Source organism: Meleagris gallopavo, chromosome 10 (genome assembly GCF_905368555.1).
Source record: "Meleagris gallopavo chromosome 10, MGAL_WU_HG_1.1, whole genome shotgun sequence".
Taxonomy (NCBI): domain Eukaryota; kingdom Metazoa; phylum Chordata; class Aves; order Galliformes; family Phasianidae; genus Meleagris; species Meleagris gallopavo.
The window spans coordinates 17343969-17364450 of record NC_139413.1 but is presented as its reverse complement, the minus strand read 5'-3'; the positions used below and the strand labels follow the sequence as shown (position 1 = coordinate 17364450).

Sequence of the window (20482 nt, the reverse complement as noted above, 5' to 3'; positions counted from 1 at the left end):
TCTTAATCCTATATTTATTATTTAATTAATGCACAATTAGAACAGAGTAAAGCCACAATACTGTAAATGCTAAAAAAGCTATACATTACAAATCTTTTTAATAATATAATGCTTTGAAACAGGGTAAGTATAGAAATGTTTCCCAGTACATAACATTGAAAAAGTAATTAAAAAAAATATATTGTGCAAACATTTACATAAATACTTACATTTTATATACAATTATTGGAACTGGTAGCAGTAACTCAGGTATGTACATTGAAAAACATTTTAAGAGTGTCCATACTGAGCACATCTTTCACAGAACAGAAACTGTCTGCAGAAAACAATGTGTTTTTTGTCCTTCCTGTTGAACAAGTACATATCCAAAGTCTTACAAAAGAACATGGTTTTTTCAATGAACAAATTCATGTTTAGCAATCTGAGCATCTCTTGAGCAGCTGAAAGGCAAGTAAAATGCAATGAACTTTCAATGAAAACAATTGGAAAGATTATCTTTGATGAATTTAGGTTTCGTTACATAATAATGGAGAGTTGCAACTACATTTCAAAATTCTATTAAATATGAAATCTGATTTTAGCATTCAGACAAACTGGCTAAAAATATTTTTACTTTAAAAAATTCTTGAAATTCTAAAAGTGCTAATTAAAGCAATTTCCTTTCTCCTCTGCTGTTCAGCTAACTTTTCTAGTTATTTATATTACTTTTAAGTTTTCATGATTGTTATTATTTGAATATTCATGTTGTTCTTTATAACACCGCTACAGTACTTGCTGGATGTGTAGTGCAGTAACACTTTTGTCCCAATATAAGCGATAAGTAGCTATGCCGTTAAGCAGAATTCTAATTAAGTTCTGTTGCCAGTTTAACAAGTAGAGGAGTGCAAAACCACAGCTATTGCAGTGTTCCCATGTTCTTCCTACCCCTCATTTTCTCAAATTTGGTCCAAGCAAAAGTAAGCTGACTCCTATGCATTTTTATTGTCTTTGAACTGCAGTGAGATGAGCCTTGCTATAATATCAATGGAGGCAGCAAGCTAAAGGCAGTGGGTTTTATCTGGTGGTGAAACAACTGACACTGGAGCAAATGACTATGATGACTTGGTGATAGATGCTGTGGTATTTATTAACTGGCACTTGATTGCATGTAGTTGAAATACAAAAGAGAATTTTTATGTGGGAAAATCATTATCCAGAAGAGAGAGTGATTTATTATGCTAAGACTTCAGTAGTTCTTCATGATGCAGTAGACATGTTGCTTGCACAGTAGCACACAAATTTATTTCTTTGCTAATAAAGAGCTTCATTGTTTGTTTTTCTTTTTTTTGTCTATTTAAACCATCACTAGCAATACATAAAAAAATGATGACTGAGTTCTAGACTTCCCTTTTCTGATAACATTTTTTAAGTAATAAGTTGCAGTAAACTTATGTATAAATAGAATAACTTCACTTGTCATATAATAAATTATAATTAAAATCTAAATCACTAAAAAAAATATTTGCAGTAAGAAAGAGAAAATAGTTATTTACTCCTGTTTCAGCTACGATCTTATTTCTCCTTGAAAAAGAAGAAAAAAAGACTTTGTAACACTCCCAAAATTCAACACTTGGATTCTGTCGCAGCAAGAAAGGAAGCAGATTGCAAAGATAAGGAAATACTAGAGGACTGTAGGAAAAGTGTTCCTCATGCAAGACCTTGTCATCGCCCTTTCATTAAAAAAATGCCATTAAGAAACAATATTACTTTTAAATTTATCTTAATCATGATGCAGATATCTTATGCCTTCAAGAACAACTTTTAAATGTTTCTCCTCTAGTAGGCTATTTCTTTAAATTTGGGGCACCATGAAATATTTTTAGTTTGATATTTGCAGTTTTATTTGATTGATCTCCTGCAATGTCATACAACTTGTAGCAACTCACTAAATATATATATTTACTTTATAAAAGAAGGATTCAACAGCTGGCGTTGATAGCAAGACATCTATCCTCATGCAGGAGTCAGTGGCTGTGGCTGCTTCCTGAGATACAGCATCAAGCATATTCCCTTTCCTGTGTGTGAACATATATGTTGTAGATAAGCTCGATAAATGTACAAAACATTCTCTTCACAAGTATAGAGGTCCCAAAATACTGAATTTTGTAGCTTTTATTTGGAATGTATTCAAAATGACCTATGACATTGACTGGTGAAGATGTTTTGTTCTGTTTAAATAGATAAATCTAATAAAAAATGAACTTAGGGTATTTGCAATTTTAAGTAATAAGTTGCAGTAAACTTATGTATAAATAGAATAACCTCACTTGTCATATAATAAATTATAATTAAAATCTAAATCTCTAAAAAAAAATATTTGCAATAAGAAAGAGAAAATAGTTATGGTATTAGGGTATTTGCAATGGTTTTGACTCATTTTCCGTCAGTAGAATGCAGAGACTAGAACATCTGTGATGATATCTTGGTCCATGGAAGTTTTAAACCTTGTTTACTCCTTAAATTTGTTCTACACACTTGTTCTCAGCACTGCTTTGTTTTAACATTAGCCTTCTGACAGATTCTCCATGACATAACCTCCTTTCATGCACCACAGTATAAACCCATAAGCTTCCTTTGATTACCACCATGCAAGGCACAAAGTAATGTTATATGCAATTTAGTGTGCACTGTCTTTTGTTTTATGAACTTTCTTTTAGGGATTCCATTGAATAGCCTATATACACCTAAAGTAACCCCAAGAGGACATGATCGGTAGATTTTTTTTCTTATTATAAATCAAAGCAAATAAAAGTTATGCCAGAAATAAGAATTGTGCAACTTCAGGCAATTCCTTTCAGTAACAGCATTTTAATCAGGGGTACATCCCATACTTCCTCAAGTTTCTTTTTTTCTTATCTTACTGTAATAAGAGTGAATAATGTGACTTCTCTCCAAAAAGCAAAAGAACTTGTAAGCTGACAATACTGTGCGTTTCGGTCTTTTACATTCAAATAATAATTAAGTTCAAATTTTAGTAAGAGGTAAGGCTCCAGCTTCCGTAGTAACAGCTTTCAAGGGAAAAAAAAATCAAAACAAATAAAAAACAGCAACAACAAAAGCCTGACATTAATATTTCCCCTTGATATTCAAATATATCATGGAGAAGCTGAGAGGGATCTGTTAGGCTGAGATTCAGACACTTTATTTGAAAGCGGAGGGGGACCTGTTAGGCTGAGTGTTCTCTTCATAACAGAAAACAATTGGATAGTATAAGCCTTTCATGACTTACTGGTGCATGATGAGTGAGAGTTACTTGAGTATGAAAGGGGATACTTCATCCTCTTCTAAGATGAATATAGAAATATACTCAACTGTAGACCAATCACAAGGTTATTCAAGTATTTTGAAGTCTTTTGAATAGGAAACGCTGATCTGTGCTTGTGTGATGATTAGCTTCATTGAGCTCTACCAGCAAATGTAGTACTTAACTTCAATCAATGCCAAGGTTAGGCAAAGGAAGTATAACGTATTGATGGATTTCATACTTGATGATGGAATCAAGTGCCCACTCAGCAAGTTTGTTGATGACACCAAGCTGAGTGGTGCAGTTGATGCAGCAGAAGGAAGGGATGACATCCAGAGGGACTTTAATAAACTTCAAATATGGGCCCATGTGAATCTAATGTGATTCAAAGTGCAAACCTTGCAAAGTGCAAGATTTTGCACTTGGGTCAGGCTAAACCTAGCTATGTATGAAGAATCAGAGAAAAACTCTTGAAAATAGCTCTGCTGAGAAGGACCTGGGGGTACTGGTAGATGAAAAACATAACACAACCAAGCAGTGTGTGCTTGCAGTCCACATGATGATCTTCTAATGCATCCTGGACTGCATCAGAAGAGGGGTGGCCAGCAGGGGAGGGAGCTGATTGTCCCTCTCTACTCTGTCACTGTAAGGCCTCATCTGGAATATTCTGTCTAAGTCTGAGGCCCCCAGTAAAGGAAAGATGTTGAGCTTTTCGTGAGGGTCTTGAGGAGGGACACAAGTATGATCAGAGTTTGGAGCACCTCTGTTATAAAGACAGGATGGAAGAGCAGGTTATTTCAGTCTGGAGAAGAGAAGGCTGTGGGGAGACCTCATTACAGCCTTCCAATATTGAAAGAGGGATTAGAAACAGGAAGGAAATCAACTTTTTACATGGGTAGATAGTGATAGGAAGAGGGAGAATGGTGTTAGCCTAAAGGATGGAAGATTTAAATTAGATGTTGGAGAAAGATTTTCACTTATAGGGCAGTGAGGTGCTGGAACAGTTTGGCCAGAGAGGTTGTGAATGCCCTGATCACTGAAGGTGTTCAAGGCCAGATTGGATGTGGCCCTGGGCAACCTGATCTAGTACTTGATCTAGTAGCTGGCAACTCTGCCTGTGGCAGGGGAGTTGGAACATGACGATTATTGAGGTCCCTTCCAACCCATTTCATTCTATGATTCTGTGATAAGGGATCTAGAGCAGAGTGATCTAAGAAGAGATTACTCATATGAACTTGCTGAAAGAGCACTGTGGATTTCGAAGAAAGCAGCCACAAACTTTATCAGATTACTATACCTGAACTGTGAGACAGCTGCATGCTCTCAGTCTTAACTTACTTACAGACTGCAGCATGCAATTACTTGCAAACAACTATTGATTCCGTTAAAAATAAAAAGGAATCTATTAGAGGGGACACTGCCATTTCTAATGTTCAGAATTGTTTTATTGCCTTCCTATTGAAATAGTGATGCCTTGCTCCAGGAAAATTATAAGCCAAGGAAAAAAAAATGTATCCTACATCTTTGGGGAAAAAGGTCAGCGGACTGCACATATTTGATCCGAGAGGAAAATTATGGTCTAATATCAGAAAATGAGAATCCCAGACAGCTGAAAATCTAGCAGAAATAACAGTGCAGTTTAAATGTTTAGCTATTTAAAGTTATATACGTGCAGCTAGTCAGTCTCAAGCTGTTGGGAGCTATAGAAGCAGTATGTCTTTGTAAGGCAAGAAGACAGAGAAAAGAAGATATCTATGCCAAAGTTATCATCTTTATTAATCATCCTTATCATAATATCTTCCTTCAGATTATTTACTCATATTGTGCAGAGTAGTTCATAGTGTTATTTCTGATGTTTATGTACACTTGGAATAATTGTTCATACAACTAGGCATTGTTTTGCAGATTTTTTTCTTACACTAGTCACTTACAAGTACTGCATCTTATGATATATATGAGACATACAATTTTGCATCTGGTGCAGTTTTCAATCAACATTCTGGAAAGTATCAGGTAAGATCACTATTTAGGAGAGAAACATAGAAAAAAACATTAGACAGAAACCATCTGCAAATAATTTTTTTTTTTTTATTGTTGATAGTTCTTTTCCTTACTATCAAATCTGAAACACTGCCTGGGCACACTGCAGTGAGTGATGTGTGTGCAGTACTGAGCACTCTGAAGTGCTTTCTTCCTGAAATTTCTGTCTCATTTGCAAGACGAGTTTGAAGCCACTCTGTTTTGGAGATGAGCTGAGTCTCTTATTTATCAAAAGCAGGGCCAGTAATCACAACAGTTGAGTCTAACAAGAGAGCTACTGCAGACAAATGTTATAGTGTTCCAAAAAGGGAAGGAAGGAAGCCCTCATGTATCCCCAGGAAAGGTAAATATAGACTTTCTTTGTCAAGTATTCCTACTTGTTCAAGAAGAGAGTGAAGTTGCAGTTCCCAGCTAGAAGGCACTGGAATGCTGGAATGTGAGTTCCTCATCTCTAAAATTTATTTTCTGTTAAAAAATATTTTTCTTCAGTTTATGATTATGAAAAGAGATGAAGAAATAACTTCAGGTATATACAATAGACTGAAAAGTCTGAAATTGACAACATGATAAACATTTGATCAAGTGCTACCTGAGGGGCAATGTACAAGTATTCAGAGATCCAATAAAACGAACAGGAATCCAAAAATATAGTATACATTTAAAAAACAGACTTCATATTTTTAAAGAGCAATTATAACATGTAAACCGACATTGTAGCCAAAAATGAGGCTATAGTTTTATAAGTCTTTGTTAACACTCTACACTGTATTAGGATCCACATACTGGGGATAGAGATATTTATGCATTTCCCATGAGAAACTCTACTACTTTCCTAAAACGTAAGCCCATTGATTACTTTACTCTTCTGCTTAACATTAATCCTCTTCATATGAGCTGAATATATACATGTTTTTTCTGTATGATTTTAACTGTGTCATTTTTTGAAAGTAACAGGTTCATTGGCAGGAGAGCTGCAAACAAAAGAAGACTGAAATCAGAAACGGTTGTAGAGGTTAACATTGCTACATCAGCAAACACAAGCACCAGCAACTCTGGCTAATCAAAAGAGTAATCTTTGTATCTATAGATTAAATGTAGGTGTTTTCATGTATTTAGATGTTATGTGTAATAGCATAGTAGAATCCTGGATTATTTTTGAAAATGAGAAATAAAAGCTGTTACAATTAATTAAACATCTAATTAAAATATGAAATGCAAGAAGATCATGAAATCAATACAATCCATTCAAAATTTGAATTTTTCATCTGTCACTTTATTCTAAATATGTTTCAAAAAAGTTGATTACTGCAAGAGTACTTGACAATTTTAGATCTGATGGAAACTTTATATGGCACATGGCTGCAGAAAAATTTGCAGCCTCTATATGAGTTGGGCTGTTTTGTATAATCCATTGAATATGCTATGAAATTGTGTACTACAGCTCTGATGGGACTAAAAATATAGCACATCTAAGACACAGAGAAAAGCCAAAAAGCTGGATGCATGTAACAGTGAAAAGATACATTTCTAGTGCTTGAGCACAAACTAGCCTTCAAGTTCCAAACTTCTTGCCAGCATTTCAGAGAGCCCACAACAACCAGCAGCCAAAACAGAAGGAAAACCTGCAGGCTGTCTGTAATGAGGGGCTTCAAAAATCAGAAGAGCACCTTAATTAGTTCGAGTATAACTGCTTTCCTTAGAAAAACAAAATAGATTATGTGAAAAGGTGCTACTACATTATGATTTCAATCTCAAAACAGAAGCTTGATCTAGTTGTTTCATTAGCCCGTGACAACAAGCTGAACTCCATGTTAATCAGCTTCTTCAAAGCCTCCATTTTTAAGCTGAAATTCCTTGTCTGTTGGCTATGGCAGGCAGGTTTTTTATAGGACAATGTTTTGAAAGTTCCCCACAAACCCAGGTCCTTTTAACTTCCAGATTTCCAACTTTTTTTAGTTCCTAGGCCTGCAGCACTGTAGCTTTAATTTATGTTAATTAATGATTGGATTATGCTACTGTTGCCAAAGCATCTGATATATCTGCATAGCTCCTCTGTTCTGTGACAATGCCTTCAGTGATTAGCTGGGCGCATTTAAACATTGTTTGCACTGATGCATAAATTTCCGTGCTGCTTTTGAGCAAGAAGATAGTGGCAAAAGCTTAGAGCATGCAGCAGACAGAGCTGAGTACAGTGCATCAGTGGTGGATTAGTCGGCACTGCTCCACAGTGGAGAGAGAGAAAACATTAAATGTTCTGCATTGCTGGCTATATTGGAGATTGTTTACAAATAGTAATAACCTGCTGGTCTGTCTTTTCAATTTAACTCATTAATTAGCAGTCACAACTGTTTAACCCATTTGCATGCTTAGTTTCTATATTATATTGATTTGCAACAGTTCCCTCAGTTCTGTCACTTCTATGCTGTACTCTCAGACTACAAACTTAGTACATTTTGTTACACGAATCACAGAATGGTCAGGGTTGGAAGGGGACTCAAGGATCATGAATCTCCAACCCCCCTGCCACATGCAGGACTACTAACCTCCCCATTTAAAACTAGACTAGGCTGCCCAGGGCCCCCATCCAATCTGGCCGTGACTGTCATTGTATTCCTATAGATCTTTCCATTTTTATTTGGGAGGGTAACAGTCATGGTAAAAAAAAATAAAAAATAAAAAAATAGAAAATTGAGTTTGAGCAAATAAAATTCTAAGTTTCCTTTCTGTTATCTTCTGTTTCTCAGTTGGCATTCATTTCAAAAGTAGATTCAACTTATTGTATTTTCACAGTGTTTTATGCTACATATTTAAATAGAAACCAACAGTTGCTTTCAAGACCAGCTAGTGATCAGTGACAGGCACAGATTTAGTTTGCCTGACAGAGGAAGAAAAGGAATCTTGATCTTCCTTTTTGTAGGAAACTCTAATATACTAAACTCCTCGTATGCCAGTACTACCTGTGCTTGTCAACGTTCATTTAACATGAGCCAAATTAACTGATTCTTGTTAAAGTAGGAAAGAATTCAGCTGCAGTCTGTGAATGTCTCTAAAATGTAAAGCTTGGCATTTTCCCCTGTGAATCCACCCTACATCCTTCAATGACATTCAAAATTTGTTGAGTTTTGACACAGGTGTCATTTGGAACATGGTTTCATCACTGATTTACATAATCCAAAATGCACAGATTGGATGCTTCTGACACTTCCATTCCATTCCTTTGGCTCACTGCAGCAACACTGGTAATCCACATGAGGAGTAGCCTGAGTCAGCATATAACTTTCCAGTAGTCAAAATTTCTAAAAGTTCCAAGTAACTTAGGAGTCTGAGTTTCATTTTTAGACAAATATAAGCACCAAGGAGCCTCTGATTCACAATTAAATGTATATATATTATGTATGTATGCAAAAAGACTTGATCAAGACAATGAAACGTATCCTTCCTCTCCAGGTTTGTTATCCATAACATTTGGAGCTCATCTACAAAGGAAGCATAAGGTCAGAACCGTTCGTTTAACTGTTCAGCATGAGATGTTTAGAAACACCTAGTTAAGACAGTCCTGGGCTCAACAACAAGGATTATATCATTTGGAAGAGGCAGCGCTCCCATTTCCCACAGTAGTGTGTTAATTATCAAATCAAAGGATTCACAAGCATAGACATGCATGCACACGCAGACACATAAAACCTATCGGTTTACCAAATCTGGCAGATTCCAATATTTTGATGTCCTCTTTCATGTATCTTAAATATTAACTTAATATATCTTGCAGTTAAATACTTTATTTTCTAAATATCATAAACAATTTGTGTATTCAGCGCATTTTGTAAACTTTGAAATATGTTGTCTTGCAGCTTGTGCTTAGAAACTTCTGGACTCTTATCTCTCTGTTTATGTAAAATGTAACACTCTTCTGAAAATCTATGGAAAAATGTTACTTTACAGCAAGAAAAGGAAATGGCCGATGCTGTGCATCATGCCCTCCAAATTTTTGCATATCTTAAAGATCTCCAATTTTTACTTCAGAGATTCACAGCTCTATCTTCAGTAAATAAATGAGCTGCTTACTAATACTACTGGTAATGTTTGCTTGAGAAATCTAATTTAATAATGTAAATGAAGTGGAAGTCATTCTTAGTAAGTATATCCCTTAAAGGCTTTAGAATGAGAGTCAACCTATAGAAATAATATTTGTCTGTAAAATGACATTTTTTAAATGACTGCAGTGTAGGACAGGCTATTAAACTGTACTGCTTGTATACAGTGGTTTCACTGAAGAGCCTCACAACATCTATTTGCAAGTAATTACCCTTACTGTGGTATTTACCATGTGCCAACAACTTAGCTTACCATTGCTTTTACTGATAAGTGATACAGCTAGTGAACTCACAGGCAAAAGGCAAATGTTGAAAGTTTTCATTGTGCACAACCACATGCAAAATAGCTGGAAGCAGAAACAGATAATGCTGATGATGAGCTTAAAGATCCCATCGACCTTATAATCCATTTCTTAATAATTTTCCAGTGATGTAAATCGCAAACATCTGTATCACCTTTCAATACCTATTTCACTGGTACAGTTGTTGAATATTAAGAGCACATCTCCTAGACTTGGGGACGATGTCCATTGTGGCACCATTTCAGGAAAACAGATTGTTTCTTACTGCTATTTCAGAAGGGTTTACCCAGTGACTCGAAAACAGCGAGCCCACCTATTTGCACCAAAGGAAACCTGAGATTCTGCAGTTTGCTTTATGGCATGTATTATTATTCTGTGCACAGATTCACAGAGCAATGGTACAGGCTTTTTCTAGAAGGATATTATAATGTGAGTCAGCTACAGCCATGAATTTTATTAACGTTTTTTTGTTAGAATCTGCATTAAATGGCAACACTAATGCACAGATGAGCTCTGCAATGTTCCTATTCCAAAGCCGAGCAGATGGCTGTTTCGATGTGTGCTTGCTTTCATGTTCTCCATTTCATGCAGTGTCCCTTATCTTAGGCAACCCACTTACATTTATGCTGCTAGAGAGCCTTTAAACTTGCTGGAAGTTTATGGAGTAAAGGAATGGTATGGTGGAAAAGCCAGAGGGAAAACTTAGATAAGGCTCTGGTTGTGCTTTCTCCTCTACTTGATTAGCTCAGGAAGCTTCTTAGATTTCCCGTCTCTTTTGTGGAGATGGAGGAACTAATTTGGTAGGGAAAACCTGGCTGACCCCTATTTCAAATCCTGAACAAACCAAGGGTCTAAAATGTTCCAGTCTTACTTTCTCCCAGCATAATTTTTGTCACATTTTTCCTTCTCCTATTTAATGCTGTACAAAGACACACAGTTACATCTAACTGTAAAGTAATTTTTGGAAGAAATAAACAATTCAAACAGTAGAGAACAATAAGACCTACAGGTGCACAGGCCCTGTGGAAAGTAAGTCACTGATGTTACAAGAGAGGTATTCAAATTGAACTACTGAACCTTCAGACACCCCCATTCTGTTCCCAATGCAGCTGGTATTTTTCTTCTAATTTGCATTTAAATGCTGGCAGATCCAGATATTCACTCTTCTTCCCTTGACAGGCTTCTATTGCAGGTGGTGCAAAATGCCCCAGCCTTTTTTTTTTTTTTTTTTTTTTTTTAATCAGCATCCAACCAGTACACTGACACGTTCCCCAGCGATATATGGAATTGCAGAGCTTTCCCATCTTCCACTACCCCACCCCACTCCCTGCTACTAGATGATTTTACAGCAGAAAGCCTGTGGCCAAGGAGCTGTAACTTTGCCACCTGACTCACTGCTTGGTCACAAAGCGGCCTGGTGTAACATGGATATGCTGCCAACTTGTTAGTGCAGATACGGACTGTGCAAGTGCTACACATTGACAGCGCTATGCTGCTCCCTATAACTTGGCTTTAGTGGAAATGTGTAAATCTGCACAGGCTGCAAGCTATCAGCAGTGCCTGGTTAAACTGTCTTCTGTTAGGATTTAGAGTAGAACATCAGCCACAAGGAAAGGAAATGCAAAAACCAGCACTCAAGTATATTAGTAATAAAGTATGCTTAAATAGTAAACAACAATGCTTTGCCTTCCTCCTCTGCACTCCAAATATTGCTAATTATTTCTTTATTATTCCAGCTGAAGAAGCTGCACTAGGATGCAGTAATTATGAGATTCAACATCCAGTAGAGAGATAGTGGAGATGCCAGTTACCAATTCTGGATCCTATTCTGTTTCACTTTAACCCTCAAGAAAAACACACATCTTCCACTGAGAGGACAGCACTGAATGGATGTCCACCATTCTCACCAGCATTCTTACACCACCAAGGCTTTATACCTGAGAAGACATTTTAGTGATATTGAGAAAGGGATGTGGAGCTAACCAGCAGCTAACAGTGCCTAACCCTCCCTCCCTGGCTTGAACTCCAGCAGTTGTCAACAGGCATTTGGTTTTTATTTTTCTTAAAGCATCAAATTCCCAGTTTCTCTTCATTCTTTCTGTCACTCTTGATCCTCTCTTTCACAAATAGCAATTCCCCACTGACCTCCCTTTGATCACTTCCTGCTATTCCATACAAATAAAAAGGCAAGGTTTCATAACACCTTGTCAAGGACTGGAAAAGTTAAACAACTTGCTCAAGTTATGAAAAGACACCAATAGAAAAGCTGAGTCAACAATCTAGGACTGTGTCATAATCCTCATGCCATTTTCTATTCTTACATATATATATATATATATGTATCTATATATATGCCATCAATATGCATCAATACTTTTATTTTTGAAATACTAATTTACTGTTATAGCAAGATGAGTTTTCAAGTGATTTTCTAGCTGAGCATCATGGATATGAACATTAGTTGCTCAGTAAGAACAGACTGAAAAGGCTAAAGGCAGTGACAGGGAATCAAAAAAAACACTCATCATGATCCATATTCCTTTCTATATAAGGGGAAGCATCTTTTTTATCAGCTAATCTCCTTGAGGTCTTGTTCAGACATGAAACCCAATCAACCAAAAGTAGCTGGGGAAGTAATGCCACGTATTTCAAAAACTCCCTGCAGCCGGTTGAGCACCCTTCGTATCACACATATCCAAGCTTTCACAGTCTAATTTAGCCTCTTTTTCATTTTAATATTTTTAAATCCAACTAGAAAAATTGTATCATCTATGCACAGCAGGATGTCCCATTATATTTGAAATAAGCTTTACTAGTATTACAGAAATGACAAGTTCATTCTTGACTCTACGTACAAAGCATAATTCAGTTCCATAAAGCTTATTGCATTCAAAAAAAAAAAACAAAAAAAAAACCCCAATAACATATGTGAGCCGTATGCTATTCTGCCCTTTCACAACATTTATAAACTGATACACATCTCTTCAAGAGGATAAATGTTTTCCTAAGTTAAAAAATGTCAGCTTTAGCTTGGACTGCATTAGCTCTGTTGAGTTCTTCGAATACACATCAGGTTAATGAAGACTAAACCCTGGTGGGCTAGGTTTTTGATAAATATTGAAGTGCTCTTTGATCCTGATAACCCACAAATGTACAGCATGAGTGAGTTTTCATGGTCAGCATGCAATGATTTTGATATTTGACTTAATCTGCAGCCCAGTGTAGTTTATTTTGCTTATCTGGATGGTATGCTTAGAACAAGAAAGGAGAAAAATTAAAAACAGAATAGTAGTGGTGCTCAAAAGACTTCTTTTTTTTCTTTTCCTGCTTAGCAGGAATTCTGAGTCAAGCTGACCATGTTTTAAATGTGCCCCTATTCTTTAAAAAGTCTTTGAAAACAAAAATGTGTTGTGATGCCCCTCTTTGTGGTAGACAATACCTGCATTTGCACTGGAGACCGCAGCTCAGCTGTCCGCTCATTCAGTAGCTTTCTATCAGACTAGGAATTAATAATTACAATATTTTGTACTTGTATCAGTGCTCATATGGCACCTTTTTATCCCAGGCTCTCGAAGCACTTTACAAACATTAATTAATTAAGTCTCACAACAGCCCTGTGAGACAAGGATCTATTAGGTGAAATTATTCCTTTCGGTTCCTTGCCTTTGCCATAGGGAAAAGAACTGGCATAAAGAGCTTAGTTTGTGCCAGAAAAATACAGCCTAGAAATAATGCTGGCAGGGCTGTATGTCTCATCACTGTAGGACGCGAGCATTCAAAATCCTTATGCATTAGCAGAACAAGAAGCAGAACCACAATCCACAAGCTGACGGGGAAGCGGGAGCCAGTAGTTTTCACTAGCTGAGCAGTGTCTTTGTGGGCATACAGGTTATTATTTTAATGACAAGAAATAAAAAGTGAGAGCTTGCCTGCTAATTTTTCTAATGCTCTCGTGGATCCTCAGTAACAAAGCATGACTCCTCAAACAGACGTTAAGGACAACTGATACATAATTGAAAAGAAAGAGAGTTGCCACATCTCTATGCATGAAGAATTACTAACAGGAGCTAAAGTTGTTCCCTGAATCTGATAAAATTAGCAGTAACCAGGTTATTACACAGACAAGCCAAACATGAAAGCACACAAAGATAAAGGATGATAGATAAATATGTGACAAAGTGTTATTTAAAGAATGAACACAAAGGTTTCAGGCAATGAGTTCAGATGCTGAAGCATAAGATCTCAAAAATAATCCAGTAAATCCTGATGTCTCATTTAGGGATACATTTGATAGTTTGTGGTGATTTTTTTAATTATTTTTTTGTTGTTTTGCCATGCTAAAGGGACAGGCAGGAGAAACAGATCATACAAAGTAAAAGCAGAAGCAGACTTACAGGTTGAAAAAAAAACAACCAACCAACTAGACTTACAGCCTGTTAAAAAAAAAAAAAAAAAAAGCCATCTGAATTCAATGTTTAGCCAAGCACTGTTTATCAGGGTTTCATTCTGTGCACTAAGAACATAAATGGTTTCTTTTTTCCCAGGGCCAGATTTGGATCACTAACTTGAGTTGGGCCTGAGGGAGAAACACAGCATGTATGATGAGCTGATTAATTACCAGAAATCAAATGCCTTGCAGTCAGGAGCAACGTGCTTGAAAGAAAGCACTAGTACTATAAAAGTGGTGCATATCTACATGCATGCATGGCCAGGCAAGAACACCATGGGGATTAGGTTTCACTGTAGCCTGAAACAAAGGATTTAGGAATGATTGTTTATCCTTGACAGTGTGACCTGTGCCACTCTTTATTAACAAGGTCTTTCAGTATATGACATTTAAAGTAACAGAACCCTCTTAAACCTCAGGATCTTACCTTCTTAAAACATCACTAGGATTTCATCTGCTTTTCAGAAACCATGGCAGTGATTCATAATTAAAGGTTAGGATATGTCTTATTCCAAGCCTTGTGTGCATAAATATAATCCTTTTGAGTCTGTCTCCTAGGAAGAGTTCATTTAAAGCGCAGTGTAAATCTAACAGGAAGCTGCAAATGGAGGTAGAATGATATTAAGTAATAGGAACATTATACTTGCAATCTTGGAAAGTTGTTGAAAAATAATACAATAATAAGAGATAGGTCAGACCAGATTGGTACATTTTCTTTGTATCTGAAAGCCATGAGTATATATATACAGAATCCTCATAGTATTTTATTCTGTTTTCCATTCAGGATTATTTTAAAATTATTTTCTCAACTGTGAAACTCAGAGAAATCACAAACTCAATTGAGTCTTCAAATTTATCATTTCATGCAGTCCTCCAATACAGAGCATCATCTTTCCGGGATGAAAGTTAATGGATGATTTAATACAAAACATTGTTAGACTGTTTTAAAGTGTTCTGTTTACATCTGTCTGTTCTGGTAGTTATTTGTTCCTTCCTCTTCTTGCTTTCTAGACAATAAATAGTACATTGTCATCTCACGAAGAGTATTTCTGCAGCTTGAACATTTTTTCCTGTACCTATGAACTACCCTCTGAACCAGTAAATGTTTCAAAATAATATGGATGCTGTAAGTGAGGCTGTAGAAAGGATTTGACAGGATGACTGGGAAACTGCAGAAAACCAAGCCAGATGATGGTTTCCTAGTTACAGACAGCAGTTATATAACCTTGAGATAAATCTTTGCCTTAACAGTGTCTGGCATGATATGTCATTATTTTCACCTGAATTAATTTAAAACTAAACTAACTTCTTTTATTTTTTTTTCTTTTTCTTTTTATTTTCTCTTTTTTTATTTCTTTCCCATTTTTGTTTGTTTGTTTGTTTTTGTGCTAGGAGAAATATTGCTTAACAACGGGCATTTGTCCAAACTTTCACATTTGCCTCTGCTATATTATACAAAATAAGATAGCTGCCCAAGCTCCTAACTTTTTGTGCAGTAAAATTTATAGGTAATCTTTTTTTCTGCCCTGATGTATTTTAAATGGTCAATTCTGAAAAAAAGTAATATTATACTGTAGTCAGCCCCGTCATTTGAGTATTGCGTGTGTGTCTTACTTTCAGCCCCAATAACCAACATGCTACTTGACCTAAGCTGGGAATCAACACATTTTTTGAACTTTTTTCCTCATCTGGGAGTAAAGAAGCACCCAGCAGAATTAATTTAGCAAGTTTCTCCACTAAGCATGCACAAAGAGTCTAGAGAACAGAGATCTTTTGGATCCTGCGGTCACAGTTCTCCAAACCCAGGGACAAAGGAAAAGCTGAGGACAATTCTGACTTTCACTGAAAGAAATTCTGGCAAAATGCCACTGCAAGACAGCCAGCAAAATTTATTATTTATACCTCACCAGTACACAGGTGCCACTACATATGCCTTTTCAAATGAAAGTTGCTCTGTACAGCATGGAGATATGTATAGCAAAATATGTTAAATTTAAAAAAAAAAAACTAACAATTAGTACTCCTAGATATGAAGCAGCCACAAACACCCTTTGAGTCTACTGGAAGTCTCCAGAACTTAGGATCTCATTTGCAATCTGCATTTGCTTTTCTGCAAAAGGATAGAAGGATAATAACACCACCTGGTAAAGTTGATAAATAAATGGAAGGAAAGTCCAGCATTGGACAACATGCAAATGGAGAGAGAAGGACAGAAAGAGAGAGAGATTTCCCCCAGCATCAAATATGGAAGTGTAAGGGTACAGAATTCAAAATCTTCAAAGTAGAAGAAACCTCTCATGCAAAAACACATTTTTTCCCCCCAGAAGTGTAATGCTAATCCTATTAGCATATTACTCTGTGTTCATAGCTCTAAAGTTACAAATAACATTCATTCCAAATTTGAGCATACTGTGAAAACTTGATGAACATGAGATGAAAAGAACCACACCGATGAGCTGTCGGCAGCAGCATTAGCCCCACACTGAAGGGAGACAGTGCAGACAGGTGCTGGGCTGCACAGCTGCGGCTCCCTGCAGGTGACCTTGACTCACTCTAGTAGTGCCTATGGGCTGCAGTGCAACCTAACACCTGCCTCTACTCACTGGGTGAACACGTACTTGGGACCATTCCTTCTGCTTTGGCACCTCAGTCATCACTCTCAGTGCCTTGCAAGAAGTTACCGTGGGGACAAGGTCTGCAAGAAAATGACCTGAAACTGGGCACTTAGAACAGTACCTGATCTTACCTCTGTGTCATAAAGTCACACAAAGTTGAAATCTGCTGAGATGAAAGGCAGATGTGTAGCTTAAGATTGATACACATGCAGCAGTTCTCCCAGGGTGAGCAGGGGGGCTACTCTCAATCAGCAGTAGTTTGCAATTATCTTTACTGAGGAAATTACTTTAAAATTGAAATAAATTGCTCAAAAAAAAAAAAAATCACATCTTCATAATCCATAACTTATCCCTATTTTCTGTATGTTACTTAAGTTTCAATAATTAAAGCTGTTTAATTCCAATCTCACCTGTCTAGTTTGAGTATGTTTTTTCTTAGTACCTAAGCAGCTGTAGTCATGATGCTTCTCCATGGGAGTTTGATGATGGAGTGAGTCTTTGACTCATGCCATTAATTACAGTAAATGTGGGTACTGCTTACAGTTCAGACACTGCCTCCCAGCTACTTCCTTCTTTTGGCTCCTCACCACCAGCACTACCACTCCTATTTTTTGGCAACCATCCCATTTCATGAAATACTGCCTAAGTCCATGTGTGAAAATGTGGTACTCATCTTGAGTCTCTTCCACACTACAGTGTCATACCAGTGAGCCTCTGTAACAAGAGCTAAATGAAATAATAGTTGCCCTTTTTATAATACTTATTTCTCAGAACTTATACAGAAAGTGTCTTCTACCTTTATTATTTCCATGTTTTGTTACAGAATTGACATGTTGAATCCAACTGGTAGCTTGTTCACTCAGTTAGGCTTTGATGGCAGTGGCAACGGTCTGCTGCTTCAGTAACTCTCTAAAGATATTTTCAAGATTTCTTATGCAAAAAGAAGGGTTATTCTCTTCCACTCAATACTCCAGTGCTACCAGTTGGCAAGGATACTTACATCTGATGTCCACCTCAGCTCTATTACTTTCTACATTCACATAATTCCTGCATTTCTTTTAATTGTAAAACCAACTAAAACCAACACTGCTCCTTGGCAGAGTTTCACTGTATAATAATTTTTCATTGTGGAGACAAATATTTTCACTTTCAGCTTTAAATTTCATCTTTTAAGTGAATGTCCTTTTGACTGTGTAATGAGAGAAAGCTGCTATTGAATATTCCACACTGTTCTCTCTTTGCCATATATTATTTTATAAGGCTTTATCTGGCCTCTTTGTATTTATATTTTCTCTAAAATAAACAGTCCTACTCTTCTTACCCTCTTCTGAGATTTTTTTCATGCCTTCAGCTATTCTCAGAGATCATTGGCAACTGCTTTCTATTTCTTCTTTTCCTTGGCTTTCTCAGCAGAGGTGACAGAAAGTTTGTAAGCATAAAGTTTGTTGATGGCTCATATCATGACACAAAATATTCACCACTTTGTTTTCTATCATTTATAAACAACATTCTCTAAGTTACAGTGGGATTAAAAAGTGTTGCACAGAGCACGATTTTCCTACACACAAATAAAGTCTTAAGAGAAAAAGTCTTAGTTTATACCTGCCCTCTCTATAAAATCTGTCATGTTTTGACTTTTATATGTATTTATAACAGTGACTGCCTCTGGCTCTTTCTAGAACCTGCTAATTTACAATAAATCTAAAGCTTACTTTGTATTGATATAAAAATGTAATTGCATTTGGAGTGAATATTAATTTCCACAAATAGAAACTGTCTGTGCCACTTACCTCTATCAGGCTGTAAGATAAAGAGAGACAGACGGACCTTTTGGAGTTCAGCTGAGAGGTCCATTTCAGCAGCAACATTCATACACGTCTTGTCTTTTGGCTGCTTCCTCTTCCCCATCTGCTGCCGTGGCCACCTGCCTGCTTCCTGCTGGCCAGGTCTCATCCGCCACACTATGCTGCCAGGCCCAGAACCGGCCAGACAGAGCACGCTGCCTGTCCTGCAGCCTTGCATAGGCTAAATGCAGCCTTCATGTGTGTCCTCAAACCCATTACACCTGGCTGGTGTTTGCAGGCCAGAAGTGCATGATGGAAGCCCAGGAAGAACTCAAAGCACAGACAGTTGGTTGTGCAGTGCCATGGTCTGAAGGAAAGAGCGTAGATGACGTAGAACAGACTGCAGGCCCCAGGCTCCGGACAACATGCTTCCAGGTAGGCCGTGGGCAGCCCTCACCAGGGTCAGCTGTGTTTCCCTGTAGCACTGCACTGTTTGGTAAGGAACTGGGTCTGTCTGTAAAAAGCATTGTTGGATGTCTCCTGTCTCTGTGAACAGCGTGCAGTGATTATGTATGTACGTATCTTTACGCAAGTATATTACAAAGGGAAGAACTGAAAATGAAATTCCTCATAAAAAGGAACAGATACGATGATCAAAGAGCAGGAGAACCTCTCCTATGAAGAAAGGTTGAGGGAGCTGGGTTTGCTCTGTATAGAAAAGAAAAGGCTCTGGAGAAACCTCCTTAAGGCCTTCCAGTACTGAAGGGAGCTTATAAACAGGAAGGAGACTGAGTTTTCACATGGTCATACAGTGATAGGACAAGGGGGAATGGCTTTAAACTAATAGACAGAAGATTTACATGAGATGTTTGGAAGAAATTATTTACTCAGAGCTTGGTGAAGCACTCTGTAACAGGCTGCCCAGAGAAACTGCAGATCCCCCATTCCTAGAGTTGTTCAAGGCCAGATTGGACAGGGCTCTGTGCAGCCTGATCTGGTGGGTGGCAACCAGCCCACAGCACAGAGGACTAGTACTGGATAGGCCTTAAGGTTGCTTCCAACCCAGGTCATTCTAAGATTCTATGATTAATTTCCACCAAGAAAACAGACAAGGAGAAAAATAAGTAAGATGTATGTACCGGCACACACATGCACACATATACATGCTTGTGCTGTCACTTCCTGCATTGCTTACATTAGAAAAATGAAAAATTGTTCATACAGAAATCTGATTTTCAGTTTAATTTTTCTCCCTCATGGTCCACAGGTTTATAAATTATAAATTATGTTCTGATTGTTACCTGCTAGACCTAGTTAACGGTGTGTTATTCTATGCTGCTATATATTCTATTTATTTAAAAATGTACTCATCTACAGAAATTACTGTTACAGAATCAGAGAACCTTTACCAATATGAAACACCTGTTTATATTTCTCAGTATTTATATTATTACTTCAACTCCACAGTATTTGAAAAGCTGCTATGCACTAGCCGGTGTTGGTTTGTTTTTATTTTTAATAATTTGCAGCTTAACTACCTAACTGCAAGGTTTAAAACTTCCCAGACATGTCATTAGCATTAAGGCTTATAGCTTTGCCAAAGTCAGAGATTTCCAAGGTCTCTGTGAAAACAAATGAACATTTTCAAGAAAGAGGTCTGTGGTTTGTCTACTGTCTTCAAGAAAGATCAAAAATCTTAGGAAAAATGTCTCATAGAGAGCTTTGAATGTTTTTTCTATGTTCTTGTCACTTTGTTCATCATTTGTTTCTGTGAAACGAACCACTGCAGTAGCAGAGGTGGGCATGTAGCTCTTGAGATTGTTTGGTCAGACACACTCTTCTTTTCTAGCTTTCTGTCAACTAATCACTCTAAACTCCACACCATCAGGGCTTGTACAGTTTAAATAACAGGCCCTG

The 20482-nt window shown here is 37.1% G+C and overlaps 1 long non-coding RNA gene across 1 annotated transcript; it reads right to left on the bottom strand.

Moving 5' to 3' along the window:
* Positions 1 to 5036: 5036 nt before the first annotated feature.
* On the bottom strand, positions 5037 to 14759 carry LOC146543718 (uncharacterized). Its single transcript, XR_014885316.1, has 2 exons — positions 14594 to 14759; positions 5037 to 6294 (listed from the first exon to the last, which is right to left on the bottom strand). It is a non-coding gene; the product is annotated as an uncharacterized LOC146543718 (long non-coding RNA).
* Between the last annotated feature and the right edge of the window lie 5723 nt (positions 14760 to 20482).